The sequence below is a fragment of the Hyaena hyaena genome, unplaced genomic scaffold (assembly GCF_003009895.1).
Source record: "Hyaena hyaena isolate Hyena2069 unplaced genomic scaffold, ASM300989v1 scaffold_765, whole genome shotgun sequence".
Lineage (NCBI taxonomy): Eukaryota > Metazoa > Chordata > Mammalia > Carnivora > Hyaenidae > Hyaena > Hyaena hyaena.
In genome coordinates this window covers 263,142-280,692 of record NW_024081399.1, presented here as the reverse complement: position 1 = coordinate 280,692, position 17,551 = coordinate 263,142, and the positions used below count along the sequence as shown (strand labels likewise).

Below are 17,551 nucleotides of genomic sequence, written 5' to 3'. Positions count from 1 at the left end.
GCCAGCTTCTGTGAAATAAGGCAAAGTTGGCTCTAGATAGGAAATAAAGAAATTAATCACAAATGGATTATTCAAAAAATGGACACATAGATGTGTCGGGAAGCTGACAGAGGTAGAAAATATTGAGAGGATGTAGGTTCATGAGGAGGACACATGGAGTGATTCTCTTGATTCTGAGATGGCAGAGACAGAAGACCTATTCATTTCCTTAGGTAGATCATCCGTTTATCAAGAGAATGAAATAAAATCCTAGTAACTGAATTCTATTAGAAATTGTCTGTCTCGGCTCTCTTCTTCTCCCCGTTCTACAGAGACCCACATCTCCTGGTGCAGGACCAGCTGCATCCTGGAGACACGATGATGAAGGTTGGAGTAAAAGGATTTGGCCATACTGGGCGCCTGGTCACCAGGGTTGCTTTTAATTCTGGTAAAGTAGATATTGTTGCTATCAATGACCCCTTCACTGACCTCAACTATGGGGTCTACATTTTCTATTATGATTCCACCCACAGAAAATTTCATGACAGTCAAAGCTGAGAACAAGAAACTTGTCATCGATGGAAAGCCCATCTCCATCTTTCAGGAGTGAGACCCTGCCAACATCAAATGGGGTGATGTTTGTGCTGAGTATGTTGTAGAGTCCACTGGGGTCTTGACCATCATGGAGAAGGCTGGGGCTCACTTGAAGGTTGGGGCCAAGAGGGTCATCATCTCTGACCCTTCTGCTGATGCCCCCATGTTTGTGATGGGTGTGAACCATGAGAAGTATACCGACTCTCACAAGACTGCCAGCAATGCCTCCTGCACCACCAACTGTTTGGCCCCTCTGACCAAGGTCATGCATGACAACTACATTGTGAAGGGACTTGTGACCACAGTCCATGCCATCACTGCCACCCAGAAGACCGTGGACAGCCCCTCTGGGAAGCTGTGGTGTGATGCCCAAGGGGCTTCCCAGGACATCAGCCCTGCTTCTACTGGCACTGCCAAGGCTGTAGGCTAGGTCATCCCTGAGCTGAATGAGAAGCTCACTGGCAATGGCTTTCCATATCCCCACCCCCAACATGTCCACTGTGGATCTGACCTGTTACCAGGAGAAAGCTGCCAAATACAATGACATCAAAAAGGTGGTGAAGCAGGCATTGGAGGGCCCCATCAAGGGTATCCTGGCTACTCTACTGGTGAATAGGTTGCTTCTTGTGACTTTAACAGTGACACCCACTCTTTCACCTTTTTTTTTTTTTTTTAATGTTTTATTTGTTTCTAGGAGAGAGAGAGAGAGAGAAAGCATGAGCAGGGGAAGGTCAGAGAGAGAGAGGGAGATACAGACTCTGAAATAGGCTCCAGGCTCTGAGCTGGCAGTCAGCACAGAGCCCGACACGGGGCCCGAACCCACGAACCGCGAGACCATGACCTAAGTGAAAGTCGGACGCTTAACCGACTAAGCCACCCAGGCGCCCCCCACTCTTTCACCTTTGATGCTGGGGCTAGCATTGCTCTCAGCGACCACTTTGTCAAGCTCAGTTCCTGTTATGACAATGAATGTGGCCATAGCAACTGGGTGGTGGATGTTATGGTCTTCCTCCAAGGAGTAAGAGCTCTCTGGACCACCAGTCACAGCCAGAGCAAGAGGAAGAGAGAGACCCTTAGTGGCTGGGGAGGACTTGCCCCAAACACACGGAATCTCCCAACCTCTACATAGTTTCCATCCCAGATGCCGTGAAGAAGGGGAGGGGCTTGGGGAGCCCTGCCTATCAGCTATCATCAAACTATACTGTACCAGCCAAAAAAAAATCAGTCTCTTAAGTTCAATCATCACTATTTTGATGTTCAAATTGTCCCTATAACAGACACAAGCTTCCAGCTATTAAGTCTCGAAAACACATGGAGGAAACTTAAACCCATATTTCTAGATGAAAGGAGCCAGTCTGTAAAGGGTATATACTGTTTGACTCCAACTATATGATATTCCAGAAAAGACAAAACTATAGAGATGGTAATGAGATCTGTGGTTATCAGGGATTCAGGCTGATGGAAGGGGGGATGAACAGGGGGAGCATGGGAGATTTTTTAGGGTAGTGAAACTACTTAGTATGATGGCAATGGTGGATACATGACATTATGGGTTTCTCAAAATCCATAAAATGAGCAATACAAAGAGTAAACTTATCATAATGTAAGCTATGGATTTTTTAATAATGTTTTCATATTGGTTCATCAGTTGAAAAAATTTGGCATAATAATGTAAGATGTTTATAGCAGGGGAGCTGTGTGGGCAGGGAAGGGTCCTTGTGCTTTCCATGCAATTTTTCTGTAAATCTAAAATTACTTTAAAAAATAAAGTCTATTAATTTTTAAAACAATCTTCTTTATGTATTGTTAGATTTATCCATACATATTTCATGTTGTTGGGGTGACTGTAAATTGATTTTTGTTTTAAATTTCAGTTTCCAGTTGTTCATTGCCAGTATATGGAAATATGTTTGCATGTTGATCTTCTACAACGCAATTGTGCTACATTCATTTATTTCTTCTACAAGGGTTTTTTTTTTTCAGATTTATTGGGATTTTTCTACAAAATTGGCTTGATTGTGAATAAAGACAATTTTAGTTGTCTTTTCCAACCCATATATGCACATACACAGTCAGTTCATAACAGACTTTGCATCAATGTACACATTTCATTAAATGACAAATATTAGAATGTTTGGAAGTTATCTGCATAATGTACTTTTGTCACTATGAATTCTTTCATAGGTCATATTTTTAAATGACAATCATAGCTACCTCCAGAAAAATAAAGTCATTTTTGATGGATGTGTGCAATGACCCAAATACTTAAGTAGCATCTATAAAAGGACTTTGGAACTATCTAGATAGAGATAACTGCTTTTCTCATGTTCTAAAGATTTCTTGCAAAAGATTGCTCAAATAATGTAAACACTGGACCTGGTAAACGCAACTGAGAAAGAATATTACTCAATCATTGTGAGATGGAATTAAAACAACATAGCGATTGAGTTAAACTGGGGAAAAAAAGACATATTCTTACTGGGTTTTCATCACTTACCACAAAGGTGAGCAATAGTCCATTATCTAACGATTCTCAAGATACCAGTTACACTAAAAATTCTGCATCTGATTTGAGTTCCCAATAGACTTCAATGGACAGAACAATCATGAGGAAGAAAACACCCAAGTAGTTGGTGTTAAGAGTAAAACCTTCACTACCCAGTAACGTGTGATAGATAATCAATATGCAGAATTCTTTTGTGGTTGTTTTGAAGTTATTTTATGGAGGCATATTTTGCATATCATAAAATTCTCCCTTTTCATGTATAATTCAATGACATTTTTGGGAAAATTTAATAAGTTTGGTAAAACTATCAAAACCATCACCCTGAATCAGTTTTACATTTTCATAGCCTCGATAAGAAACTTCATGCACATTTACTGTGAATCCCTGTTCTCCACCACTACCATACCAGGTCACCGCTGGCCTCCTTCTATCTTTACAACTTTGCCATTTTTTTTTTGATATTTCATTTAAATGGAATAATAACATATGTGGTCTCTGTGTCTGGCTTCTTCCACTAATCAAAATGTTTTTGAGATGTGGTAGCATGTATTCATTTCTTTTTATCATTGAATCATATTCCATTGAATGGATATACCACATTTAATTTATTCATTGGGAGGTGATGCACGTTTGGGTTGTTTACAACCTTTGATTATTACGAATAATTAATTCCACTGTTAAAAATTGTGAACAAGTTTTTTTGGTTGGGGGCATATATTTTCCATTTTATTGGGTATATACTTAGGAGTAAAATTCCTGGGTCATATCGTAATACTGTGTTTAATTTTTTGAGAAACTGCCAAATCTTTTTTCAAAGGAGCTGTGTGATTTTATTCCCACCAGGAATATATATGGTTTCCAACTTCTGTAATATGTGTTATTAGTCTGTCTTTTGGTTATAGTCATCCTTGCCCATTTTTTGATAGGATTGTTTCTCTGCCATTAAGATGTAAACATTTTTGTGTATTCTGGATACAAGCCCTTTATCAGATACATATTTTTGCAAATGGATTCTCCCTTCCTGTTGCTTGTCTTTTTTAAAAATTAAGCTTTTTATTTTATGATAATTGTAGATGCACATGTAGTTTTAAGAAATAATACAGACAGATCCCCTATACTCTTTACTAATTGTAGATGCACATGTAGTTTTAAGAAATAATACAGTCAGATCCCATATACTCTTTACCCAGTTTCCCCAATGGTAAAATCTTGCAAACTACGGTATGATATCACAAACAAGGATATTGACATTGATATAGTCATACAACAAAAACATTTATATTACCCCAAAGACCTCTTATGTTGCCTTTTTATAGCCACATTGATTTTATCCAGCTCTACTCCTTCCTTAACCCATGGCAACCAGTAGTCTGTTAGTTTTTTGAATTTTTTTTCTTCTGTGGTGCATGCTTTAAAAAGTATGTTCAAGTTAGGTCATTTCCAAGAAGTTTGGAGAACTTCTTTCAATATTACTCTTGTAGCCAAAGCTTTTGGAAATCTTCCCAATTTTTAAAAAATATTTTAAATGAAATTAGTTTTTTTGTTTTGATTTGTTTTTGTTTTTCATAGACCAGATGCCAGAGGCAAAATGAAGTGGCCGTCAGATTTTTCTCGAATCCTCACATAATAAAAGAAATGGTTTATGATGCCAGAAGCCACGACCTTATTATAGATCCTCCAAGATGGTTTAAATCAGTAATTCAGAGCAGCCATCCGAAACAGAAAGAATATTAGATGGTGCCTTTACTGGAGGGGTCTTCCTGCCCAAACGCCTCAAAAGATTGCAGGTTGATGGTGTTAAAAGCTCATTTTCTTCAGTGGTCTAATCCAGTCTCCATTCAGGTTTAGCCTATCTCTTTTTCATGAGTTGCTATAGGCCTACCTATAGCAGTTGTAACTCTGACACCATGTATTTAGATGAAAATGAATGCTAACTGTGGTTGAGTTCTTTCACTATAATTGACAAGTATAAAGACAATCATGTAGGCAACTGCAGCCTTAAATTCATTTTCCTTCACCTATGCTCTCTTCCTTCCTTGCTCTTAAGAAAATGGAAGAGACAATATTTATTAGCCAGTATATGCTAGGTTGTACTGTGATAATATACAACTTCAAAATCTCAGTGCATTAAAACAAGAAAGGCTAATTTTTTTCACTCACACAAAGTCTACTTCTAAATAGAATATTAAATGAAAAAAGTAAAAGCAAGCAAATATATATCAGACTTCAAGATCATGCAAAATTTAACTGCATACTGTTTAAGAAAACATGTATATAGGGTAAGAAAATGGATATGTGTATTAGCTTGACTACAGCAACCATTTCACTAGGTATATGTATATCAAAACACCATTTTGTACACTTTAATATATAAAATTTTTATTAAAAATGTAATTTAGGATAGTGGTTCCCTTTAGGATGGATAGTGAGTACATAGGCAGTCATTATCTTTTTATTCTTTATATCTTACACATAAATATAGTAGATATATTTTTTACATGTGTGAAATATTTCATAAAAACAGTTGTGGAAATGGTACATCATCAATGATAAACTTGAATTTGAAAAGCATTTTTAGAAGGGCGCCTGGCTGGCTTAGTTGGTTAAATGTTCGACTCTTGATTTCGGCTCAGGTCATGATCTCACGGTTCACAGTTCAAGCCCCACGTCAGTCTCTATGCTGACAGTGAGGAGCCTGCTTGGGATCCTTTCTCTCTCTCCTTCTCTGCCCCTCCCTCACTTGTGCTCTCTCGAGATCTCTCTCTCTCAAAAAAAATAAACTTAAAAATAATTTAGAGGCCTTGTTTAAAAGTAATAAGTAATGACAGCTATAGCTAGTTTACATTACTTAACCAAGATAATGGTCTAACCATAGATCCCCCTATTAGAAATGGTTCCATAAATTCTATAGGCAAAATCTATGCTTGTAAATGACATAAAAGAAGCAGGATATGATTGTAGATAGCATAGACCAGAAGCAAAATGTCCCAGATTTGATTCAAGTTACATCAAGCATACCTACCAACAAATGAAACTGTAAGGAACCTTAAAACTGGGAGGTGTGAGGTCTTTATTCGCTTTAAAAGTTAACTGAATTATGAGTTCCTGACCATCACTGAAAGGAAAAAGCGGGGTTCTTTTGAGATGTGGTTCTATGTGAAACTGCGTGACAAGTGACAATCATACAAGATTCCAGAAAGCGGCATCAACTCTTTTTTCCCCACAACAGTTTAGCATAAATGCAAGGTCATGATATATATCCAGGGGAATATAGATTTATTGGGAAAGCTTACAAACATAATAGATTTCCGTTTAAAATTAATCTGCACAAAAGCAATCTTTTACCTCAGGCTAACAGGGTAAGGTACCCAGTACAGACTCAGAAAACATTTGTGAAATGGCATTAAATTGATCCAAATTAAGACCAATGTTTTTCAGGTTTCCCCATATGGGAGTCACCTTACTACCTATCTCTTTCTCTGTCTCTATCTCTACATCTATGTATCTGTATCTATATTAATCTATGTCTATCTGCCTCTATCATTGATAGAAAACATTCTCCGTGCATGGAAACTGGAAACACAGGAGCACATGAACCTAAAATTGTTGACTCACCGGCAAACAACTAAGTCACCCAAATGCTGTAATGCGGGCACTTAAACTATATAACAGAAGGATACTCACCCTCACGAGCTATAAACTCCTCTGAGTACTTTACAAATAGTGCTTAGGGAGCTGGCAAATCTGGCTACGTCAGAAATATTTCAACTACAAAAAGCCATTCTTTTAAATAATTACTATGTGATGGCTATCTAGAAAGATTAAATCCGGGCTTTTGCTGAAAAAGATGTAAAAGCCAAAATGTATACATCGATAATAGACAGATATGTGGAGCAATTAGAAACGGATACCATAGAATAGCTTTAAAAGAGTATTAGAGGGGCACCTGAGTGACTCAGGTGGTTAAGTGTCTGACTCTTGATTTCAGCTCAGGTCAAGACTCAGGCTCTATGCTGACAGCATGGAGCCTGCTTGAGGTTCTCTCTCTCTCTCTCTCTCTCTCTCTCTAAATCAATAAATAAGTAAACAAACAAACATTTAAAAAACATATTAGAAGTAATGAAACTCAGCTGGAAGGAGTAAAGTGGAGGTTTTTGAAGCTTAGTGACAAAGTTGAAACTAAATATCCTTCCCACTATGACACATGTAGAAATACAACACCCCTTCCAAAACTCCAAAACAAACATGACTTGAAATTTGTCCTCAACAATAATCAAGAAGACTCTATGGCTTAAGCAATTAATTTGGACAATAGTAGTTGAAGACGGAATATAATGGGGCACCTGGGTGGCTTAATCGGTTAAGAGTCCCATGCTTGATTTTGGCTCAGGTCATGATCTCACGGTGTTGGTTCGAGCCCTACTTTGGGCTCCGCTCTGACGGTGCGGAGCCTGTTTGGAGTTCTCTCTCTCCCCCTCCCTGCCTCTCTCCCTGTCAAAATAAATAAATAAACTATAAAAACAAAAAGAAGAGGGAACAGAACCCATCAGTTTGCTAGACAGCATGCCCTTCACTGGACACTGGACCAAATTCCAGCCATCTAAAGTGTAAAATGTAGAAATCTGGAGCTTTGAGAGCAGTGGCTTAAATTACCAGATTTTACCTGAGGAAGCAGAGTTTTCTCACAGGAGTTCACTGACTTGTCTTAGGGCGCACCCAGTGGGTGAACACAGCTGGGACTAGGACCCTGGACTCCAAGTCCAGTGCTCCTCCCTTTATACGCTTTAAGTTTCTTTGGATTCTGTAGTATAGGACCAGAAAAATCTGTCCGTAGCAAAGTTTTGAAGATGGAACAGTTTGGCCTTGGCCTTCCTGCCCATTTTCTCAGTGTCTTCCCAGGCACTCAGCATTCTTGTCGCTCTCGCAAGTCAGGACCGTGGCACTGCTTGTGATCCAGTCTTTCTGGGCAATGCTTTGGATTCCAGACCCTCACATCATCACTCCTCAAGGTTGCTACAGTATTGAATGCAAGAAAACCCCCCCATAGTGGAATTTCAGGCCACAGAAAGGCTTAGAAAGGAAGGGGACATTTGTATATTCTCAAATCACAAGCAGTTTCATATATACATGTACTCCTATGGCATACACACCTATGACTATATATATATGTATATATATATATATATACACACACACATATATATACTTACAATTCCAAAGGTGAAATTCAACTTAATATTTTCCACAGATGCTAATGCCAGCCCTGAGTACACAGTCCCAGATTGGATCACAGATGAACATTTGCAACAAGGTTATTTCACGCAACTTAATGACCCAGTGGCTGAGCAATCGAATCAATTGTTTGGCGCCTGACCTTTAACTAAACAAGAATCTATATCCCTGACAAATCAGACCTCCTGACCAAAAAAAAAAAAAAAAGAAAAAGAAAAAGGAACATTGACTAGAGTGTTAGAAAGTCTGAGATAAGAGATCAAACTGCCTTATAATTTAATAGAAGATATAATCACTTTTTCTCTCCCACACATGCATCAGCACACCTACAGATTCAGTTGCAAACATGACAATCAAGCTACTACCACTGTACTGGAAAGGCTAAGACTTCCCTCCTTTTTACATTAAATATAGCTTCATTAGGAACCGTGGTAGAATATGGATTAATCACATGCTTTCTTTAGGAATGTGTATGCCTCTATTACTTCTTTTCAGAATGGCAGTTCTCTCTATCTCAAAAATCTAAATAGAGAAACATGATTGTGTCACTAAAACATATTGCCATGAAGTATTTTCTACCATGTAGGTGAATAGAACTCTTTGTGGTTATAACAGTCCCTCCATTTAAAGGTGTGGGTTTTTTTTTAAAGTAAGTCATAGCCTTGCAGATAGTCGATGTTAAAATATACATATGTATATATATTATATTTATGTATAAATTCTTATTTATTTATTTTGAGAGAGAGGGAGACAGAGAGCAAGTAAGTGGGGGAGGGGCAGAGAGACAGGGAGAGAGAATCGTATGCAGTCTCTGCGCTGTCAGTACACGGCCCGACGTGGGGCTCAATCTCAGGAACCTTGACATGATGGTCTGAGTCGAGATCAAGAGTCGGATGGTTACCCTGCTGAACCACCCAGGTGCCCCAAGTTAAATATATTTTTATAATGTGCATAACAATGACCTTCTCTTAAAGTTCGTTGCTATGATTGGTCGGTACAGACTCTGAAACCTATAGCAATAGCTCAAAGTCAGCATTCCTAATAATTGGGTCCATGAAGCCTGCCAAGTATCTGCATTTCTCTCGGGCATGGCTTATAAAATCATTCATGCATTTGCCTACAGTGATGGCCAAATACCATTTCTTTTAAAAAGTTCTTCCTCTCTCTTTCTCTGCAAGTAAACCTGTGCTTTGAGAATTGTTTCTCTGACTCTGCAAACTGAAAGCACAACTGGGTTAGTGAAGGAAGAACCTTCCTTCAGTTTCCATTTGAGTTCTGAATTTGGAGAGAGAAGAAAAGACAATTCGGCTTGTCTTAATTATGCATGAAGCCTTAGTCCCTTACTTATTAATTAGCATTTAAGATGTCAACAGATGTGTTCCATATATGAATGAATAGATGGCTGTCATAGAGCTTATCCTCCTGATGCTCTCTAATTGCCAGGCACAGCAGCCTCTAGAATCCTGAGCAAGCTAATGGAGGTGCCACAGTGATGCACTGTTGTTGTTAGGAGCCGAACATTAAGCCCGGAGTTCTTTAAGTATGTGGTTGTCAGCACATAGCCTCATTTCTCCTTTCTAAATGTTTATTTATATTTGAGAGAAAGAGAGAGAGACAGAGCACTAGCAGGGGAGGGGCAGGGAGAGAGGGAGACACAGAATTGGAAGCAGGCTCCAGTCTCCAAGCTGTCAGCACAGAGACCGATGAGGGGCTCGAACTCACAAACCGGGAGATCGTGACCTGAGCTGAAGTTAGATGCTTAACCGACTGAGCCACCCGGGTGCTCCTCATATCCTTATTTCTAATAAAGAAAGAACAAAACCTCTCAATATCTCATGGCAACAGTTAACAGCATTAAATGCCTCAAAGTAACATTATAAAGTTGAGGGAACTTTACAAGTGAATGTGGTGATATTTTATTGTTTGTGGCCCGACTAATATACCTCTTCCTACCATAATTAAATTTTCCGGTTCCAATATGATTTTGGCTTTCTACATAGTTTAGTACATTTGTGGTGCATATTAATATATGAGAATACAATTGTTATGTAATGCATTTAATGTTCAGTCAATTGGATTATCTTCTAGTTTAAACCCTGATTATAATATCTATTAGAGAGAGAGAGGGAGAGGAGGGGCAGCGGGGGCGGGGGTGTGGGGGTGTGAGGGTGTGGGGGGTGAAGGAGATCGAGAGACAGTAGGGGGTGGAGAGAGTTGCTGCTCAGGACTATAATTGAAAGCTAATAAGATGTTTCATTACTACCCAGATACAATCCCATTCCACCTATAATTTCATGAGGGAAAAAAAAGAGCACTTTATGTTCTATTAATTCCAAAGAATTTTTTATTGTTTATAATATTTTTATAATACACTCCGTAAAGGTAATAAATTGTGTCATTTTCCATTTGGTTTCAACACTCTATCTAATCAGCTTGCGAATAACGAAGACCATCATGAAGTAGCAGCGCAATCTTGAATACACATGGAAACAGAGAGCGCCACAAATCTGCCTGCCTATTACTTTCAGCGAAGGTAATAATCAAAAGTGCCTCTTATAAAAAGTACCGCATATTATAGCTTCAGAGAATTCAGACACTATCTCAGAGAACAGCTATGCATAACTGTTCATGAAGGTCAAAATAACCAATATAGCATGGGATGTGCCGCCTAAGGGAAGGGAGATTTTTTTCCGATCTTGCAGACACCCACGAGTCCATAGCTCAGCAGTATTACAGGGTAATGGGACAAACCCGAGGGAAGTTAGCTCAAGAAAGGGAGGAACGACCTACTCAATAACAAGAAGTCGCTAACACTGAGCACAGCTCTTTTATACGCATTGTTTCAATGGTTTCCAACTGCATTAATTAGAATGTTGTTCAGTTATTTGAACAGAAAAATATAATTGATATCTTTCTCGATGCACTTCTTCAATTCATGACCTTGAAGGGCTGCTCCAGCTTCAGACCCAACTTTTGCGGCCAGCAGGAAAGGGATGGTAAATAAAGAGGTCATGCTTTTTCTTTCTCAGCATTCCCAGATGTCTCACTTTTCACTTATGCCTACATCCCTTTGGTCATAACTTGGTGATATGGTCATTCATGGTTGCAAGAGAGGCCAATGAGTGAAATCATTATTCAAGCAGCTATAAGGCCAACCTAAAGGTTCTTTGATCATATTACAATACGAGAATGGACATCGGAAGCCAATAAGCAGTCCCTGTCACAGCCACAAGCAGTCCATGGAGCTCAAGTGACCCTAGAATTAAGGCAAAGGAGTCACAAATTCATGTGTATACCAAGTATTAGCTGCAAATGGAACAAACAATGCACCTCATAGTTATAGCTGTACTTTTAGATAACGAAATGTAAATGTATTTAAAAGTGCTCTTTAAGGGGCGCCTGGGTGGCTCAGTCGGTGAAGCGTCCGACTTCGGCTCAGGTCATGATCTCCCGGTTCGTGGGTTCGAGCCCCGCGTCGGGCTCTGTGCTGACAGCCAGCTCAGAGCCTGGAGTCTGCTCCGGATTCTGTATCTCCCTGTCTCTCTGACCCTCCCCTGCTCATGCTGCCTCTCTCTCAGAAATAAATAAAACATTAAAAAAAAGTGTTCTTTAATTCATGACAGTGTTTTTATCATTGCATATTCTCCAAGTTAGTAGATACCAACATACACCTACTTTCAGTCAGAGAAAGGAAATCGAAGCTTTAGGGAGGTGAAATGACCTGCCCCCAAATTAGACAACTAGCCAGTGGAGGATCTAGAACTCCCAGGTCTGTGCGAAGTCAAAGCTGGTATTTGTCTACTATTTCACACGATTTCTAGGCAAGCAGTGCTGACGCTTTTTCATGAGGTTCAACAGAGACGGTGAAGAACAACCAAAATGAACATTGAGCAATCTCATTTGTACACCGTCCTCTCTGCAAGGCTGACTACAAAGAATCCTGGGCGACATTAGTCATGCTTGGTCTGAGGAAGTGGGTAGGGCAGGGCAAGAGAGACCAAGATGAGAACTACGATTAAAGCAAGAGTTCTAATTCTGACTGTCAAGAGCTCCCAGCCACAGGTTAAGTAAGACTGTGGGATTCATAGGGGTTTGCGAGGTCTACCAGGCTCAGACAAGAAGAGCTAGGGTCCCTTAATCTGAGGTCTCAGCTGATCCCTTGAATGCCCAATCGTATGTTCCCTGCCCACCTTGAAGGTCAGAAAGTCGGCACATTGTAATCATGCTTTGGATTCAGGCACACCCAGATTTAAATCATGAAGAAGGAATTTAAATTTAAGTCCATTGTACTTAAAAGCATTAATCTGTACTGCTTGCTCATCATTGAGGATAGGTGGTGATGAGAGATTTAACAGATTCTAAGCCATGTTTTAAGAAAGGCGTATTTTTGGCAGTGTGAAAAATGAAGAATGGCTAGTCTAGAGACTGGGAATCAAATTATAAGGCTGTTGCAATAGAATTATGGCAGTAGCTGTGAAGAAGAAGGGGGGAAATGTACAGCGGTTGTTGTCGATAATGCTGCAACAGAGCCAGGTAACTGATTTGCTCAGGAGGGCAAGTTAAAGAAAGTGGTTTCTAGATTGGAAGGTTAGAGAAATGGTGACAAATGAAGGAACACCTAAAAGGAGGTTGGTGATGGCCTTCTGTCTACCTCAGGTCGATGGTAAGCAGGAGATGGAAGGGTGGGGAGACAACCAGTTTTGGACATGCTGAGTTTCGGGTGTTGGTATAGGACATAGACATTGATTACAAGTGCAGCTATCTTACAGGTAATATAATAGGAAGTTAACAGATTATTTAAAAACCTCAACTGTCTATCAAAGTAAAATCCTTTCCAAAATTAACTTCATAAATGTGAATATGATCCAAGAGGGTTGATAATCCCAGTCCAGCGTGTCTCAGAGGGTCATTGTGAAGATTTGAGGAGCTAGATAGGAAAGTGATTTGTAAATTACAACATGGTAACAAACAGGAGTAACTGACATGGCTCACAGAGGTTTAATCGGTATGTGGATGCTGGCGGCCGGCTGCTAAAGGACAAAATCAGCTCAAATAAAAAAGCACTGAGTGTTAACATAGAGGGACTGTGAGTGACGGAACACAATTTACTTTATAACTGCCTTATTGGTATAACTTGGAAACAAATCAAATCAGGGCCAAGATATATGAATTGAACTATCACTGGATTGCAAAACGGATTTTGCCCTTAGCCTTCAAAATGCAGCACACCTTCTAGAAGAGTCACACAGGATACAGAGCATTCTATTTTCTGTGTCTATTAGGAAGAGATTTATCTTTTGTCCCTCACTGCCTAGTGCCTTACACCACAGGAATTACCCCATTATGGTGCTCTTTCTTTTGAAACCCCGGATAATGAGAATGAACTAGATAGATCCCATGAAATGGCTTTTGCAGATTTAAAACTAAGGATTGCGTTTGGCTCATTAAAAAATCTTTGTGGAAGAATTTCCATTGAAAGAAGCATATTTAAAACAGTGATGTGAGAAAAGTAATATATGAAAATTTTCTTATTCCATAAGTACACATAATATATAGTTCAGGAACGTTACAGGGAAAATTATTACACGAGAAGAAAGAGTTAACATGCAATTGAAAGTACATCTCCTAGCTACATAATGAAGCTGTAGAAAGTAATCATTATTTAAAAGTTCATGGCATAGACAAAATGAATAAGGTCATTTTCATAATGTCTTTGTGGGTTATGAGCCAAATCTTCCCTAAGAATATGAAAAAATGAAAATGAACAAGTCACTCAGTTTCCTGAAGCTTCTCTCATATGTAACTGCACAATTAGCCAGGGATAATATCCAGTTGTTTCTAAGCTACCTGTATCTTTACACACTAAAAGAAAGCATTTCACCAAAACATTAGCCGCCAGCTTTGCAGAGATCATCTATTCCAAATTTACTTTGTAGATGAGAAAACTAAGGCTCAGAGAGTAGAAGCAACTTACCCAAGGTCACACATCTAGAGTAGAGCCGGGACTAAAGCCCAGTGCTATTTTCAACCCACCACACAATCATACCTGTATTTTTGGTCTCATCTATTGTTTTTTTCTACCAAATCCTCTGAAATCTGAAATGTTGTTTCCTTAAATGTATTCTTCAACAAAAGCAGACATAACTCAAATTTGTTGTCTACTAGACCCTCCACATAGCTAGTAAGACGAATGGGCAAAATTGAATTGAATTGAAATCATCAAAAGTTATACACTGTGAGTACCCGCCAGCCGTGACAGCTGTGTGATCATTTGGGGTTTTGTTCTTGGTACAATGGGGTGCAAGAAACAGAATGTCACTGCAGGTAACTCAGTGAATTTGCAAATGGAATGTATGAATTTTTTTTAAATACAATTCCCATTGGTTCTGTGTATTTCAGAATCATTTCTCCTTTTGAAAACCCGCCTGACTGAGGATTTTATTTAAAATCACAGGTTATTTTTGTGATTTATAAAATATCTAAAAAAACAAAGCAAAGATAGGAAAAGGAAAATACCTCCTCAACATTTCTAAAACCAGAGGGTGACTGGATTATAATGGTCTACATATTTTAAGGCGATAACTTTTTAAAATCAAACAGGATAATAACAATCTCTTAAAAAAGCATTCTGTAACACGTACTTGAGAAAATCACATGAGTTCTATAGTCGTATTAATTTTAAAAGAGAAATGAGTATTTGATGTTCTAGGGATCAGCTCCGCTTAACACCTTGAGAATGGATTCAAAGACTCAAAACTCAGTCTACCAATATAGGATCTTCGTCTTATAATTTCGTAAATGCACTCAACAGCCTAGGAAAGACATTACTATTAGACTATCCTCTGTATTATCTAATTACCAAAAGGGTGGGGATGCCTTTGCCCCCAGAGCGTGGTACAGCACTTTTAGAGTACTCCCTTCTTGGTGTAGCACCCCCACTTAGACTGATTCCCCAAATACACATGGTTAGCTACTCAATGCTGGTGATGCACTTGGTCAGCTTGCTCACGGCACAGCCTCAGGTGAGTGTGCCAGGGTTTAGTAACTGACCCAGAGCAACCACAGTCCTTCCCTGGAATATTTCCAATGTGAATTGGGAGTTAGTCTTTCTTTGGTAAAAGGACTTATAAAATGAAAAACTTGAGAATAACCAGACATGTGGGAAGAAAAACAAATGTAAAACAGGAAGAAATTCCTGCCTCCCATTGTTCTGAGGCCTTGTCCCTACTGTGGCTTAATGAATAAATCCTTTCATTAGCTTTGTTAAAAAAAAAAAATCCCTACTTTCTTCCAATACTTTACTTTTTTAGCCTAAGTTAATTTGAGGTTCTGTCATCTACAAACCAAAGGGTCTTAATTAGTATATCTGTATTTTACGTGGAATTTTCAATAAATTTCTCGACGAAACCTGTTCACTAGAGCAAATTAGACATTTACAATATTTTCCAGCAAAAAAAGCCACATGTGTAAATTTCACATGCTTCTAGGAAGTAAATTAGAATGAGATGATCTTATTTAATATTTCTTTTATATATTTTTAATTCTTGTTAAAACTTCACTTAAAGCGGAACTTTTAATGTATCCATTTTTTTTCTCAGAGCTCTTTGGAGAAGGAGCGGGTAAAGTTCTATTTACTTAAATGGGGGAGAATTTGAGGAGAAATCTTTAACAGCCCATTTCTCACTTTTTGTTCAAAACGTTATCTGATTATAAATCTTTTGAAAGTGTCTCTGCCAAATTCTTACTACACTAGTAAGGAAGGCATAGAAAGAGGGAAAATTGAAAATAAACGATTCTTAAAAATTGAGTGTAATTCATAATAATTACAAGGTCAGTACATCTAGATGAAGACACCCAATTAGTGGTATAAACATGCTTCTGCCCCCACTTCCCCATAAGATGGCTAAGACAGCTTGAATTGCTTGATAGCAAAGAGGAAGTATCTCTGGCCTGTGTTTGGTAACACTAATTCTGGAGGGATCACTTCTTACTTGAAGATGAGTAAGGGAAAAAATTGAAGCCCGTGAAAAACCATTGAAGAGCAACTAAAAGGAAATTTAATAATAAAGACTCTTCTCTCTCTCTCTCTCTCCCATATATATATATATTTGTCAGCACAAATGAGTTTGAAAATGAAAAAAATATATTTGATTCACAATCATAATAAAACTGTAAGGTACCTACAAATGAACAGGAATGTGCAGGATATATGTGAGGCGGGCTATAAAACCTAAGGAAAATAAAAGACATCCTGAGAAATTATTGGTGTGTACCATGCTCCCAAATGGCAAGATTCAATATTGTAAATCTGTCTAATCCTTTTCAAATTAGTTTGTAGGTTTAAGGAAGTGGACTTTTTAAAAAATAATTTACTTATTTCTTAATGTATATCCAAGTTAGCGTATAGCACAACAATGATTTCAGGAGTAGATTCCTTAATGCCCCTCACCCATTTACCCCATCCCCCCTCCCACAGCCCCTCCAGCAGCCCTGTTTGTTCTCCGTATTTAAGAGTCTCTTATGTTTTGTCCCCCGCCCTGTTTTTATATTATTTTTGCTTCCCTTCCCTTATTTTCATCTGTTCTGTATCTTAAAGTCCTCATATGAGTGAAGTCATATATGTCTTTCTCTGACTAATGTCACTTAGCATACATAATACCCTCTAGTTCCATCCACATAACTGCAAATGGCAAGATTTCATTCTTTTTCTTTTAAATCTTTTTAACGTTTTTTATTTATTTCTGAGAGAGAGAGACAGCATGAGCAGGGGAGGAGCAGAGAGAGAGGGAGACACAGAATCCGAAACAGGCTCCAGGCTCTGAGCTAGCTGTCAGCTCAGAGCCCGGTGCGGGGCTTGAACCCACGAACTGTGAGTTCATGACATGAGCTGAAGTCAGCTGCCCAACCGACTGAGTCACCCAGGCACCCCAGCAAGATTTCATTCTTTACTCGGCAATCAAAAAGGAAGTGGACATTTTGAAGTGGATTTGGCATAATATATAGCCAAGACTTACATATAATTTTCAAAGCATAGTAACAAAGCTTGAGGAATTCAACTAGATATTAAAATTTAGTTTTAACAGACAATATTTCAACATCAGTAAACAACATATATTTTTGCTTTGCAAACATAAAGATTTTCTAAAGGATAATATTTAATGTTGATAAGTGTGGGGTTAGATGGCTATTTCAGGCACTGTACAAAAAAATGATTTATTCTTTCCGTAGCTCAATTTGACA

The 17,551-nt window shown here is 38.7% G+C and overlaps 1 pseudogene; it reads left to right on the top strand.

Moving 5' to 3' along the window:
- Positions 1 to 357: 357 nt before the first annotated feature.
- The window catches only part of LOC120221239, a 41,736-nt pseudogene continuing 24,542 nt past the window's right edge, over positions 358 to 17,551 (top strand).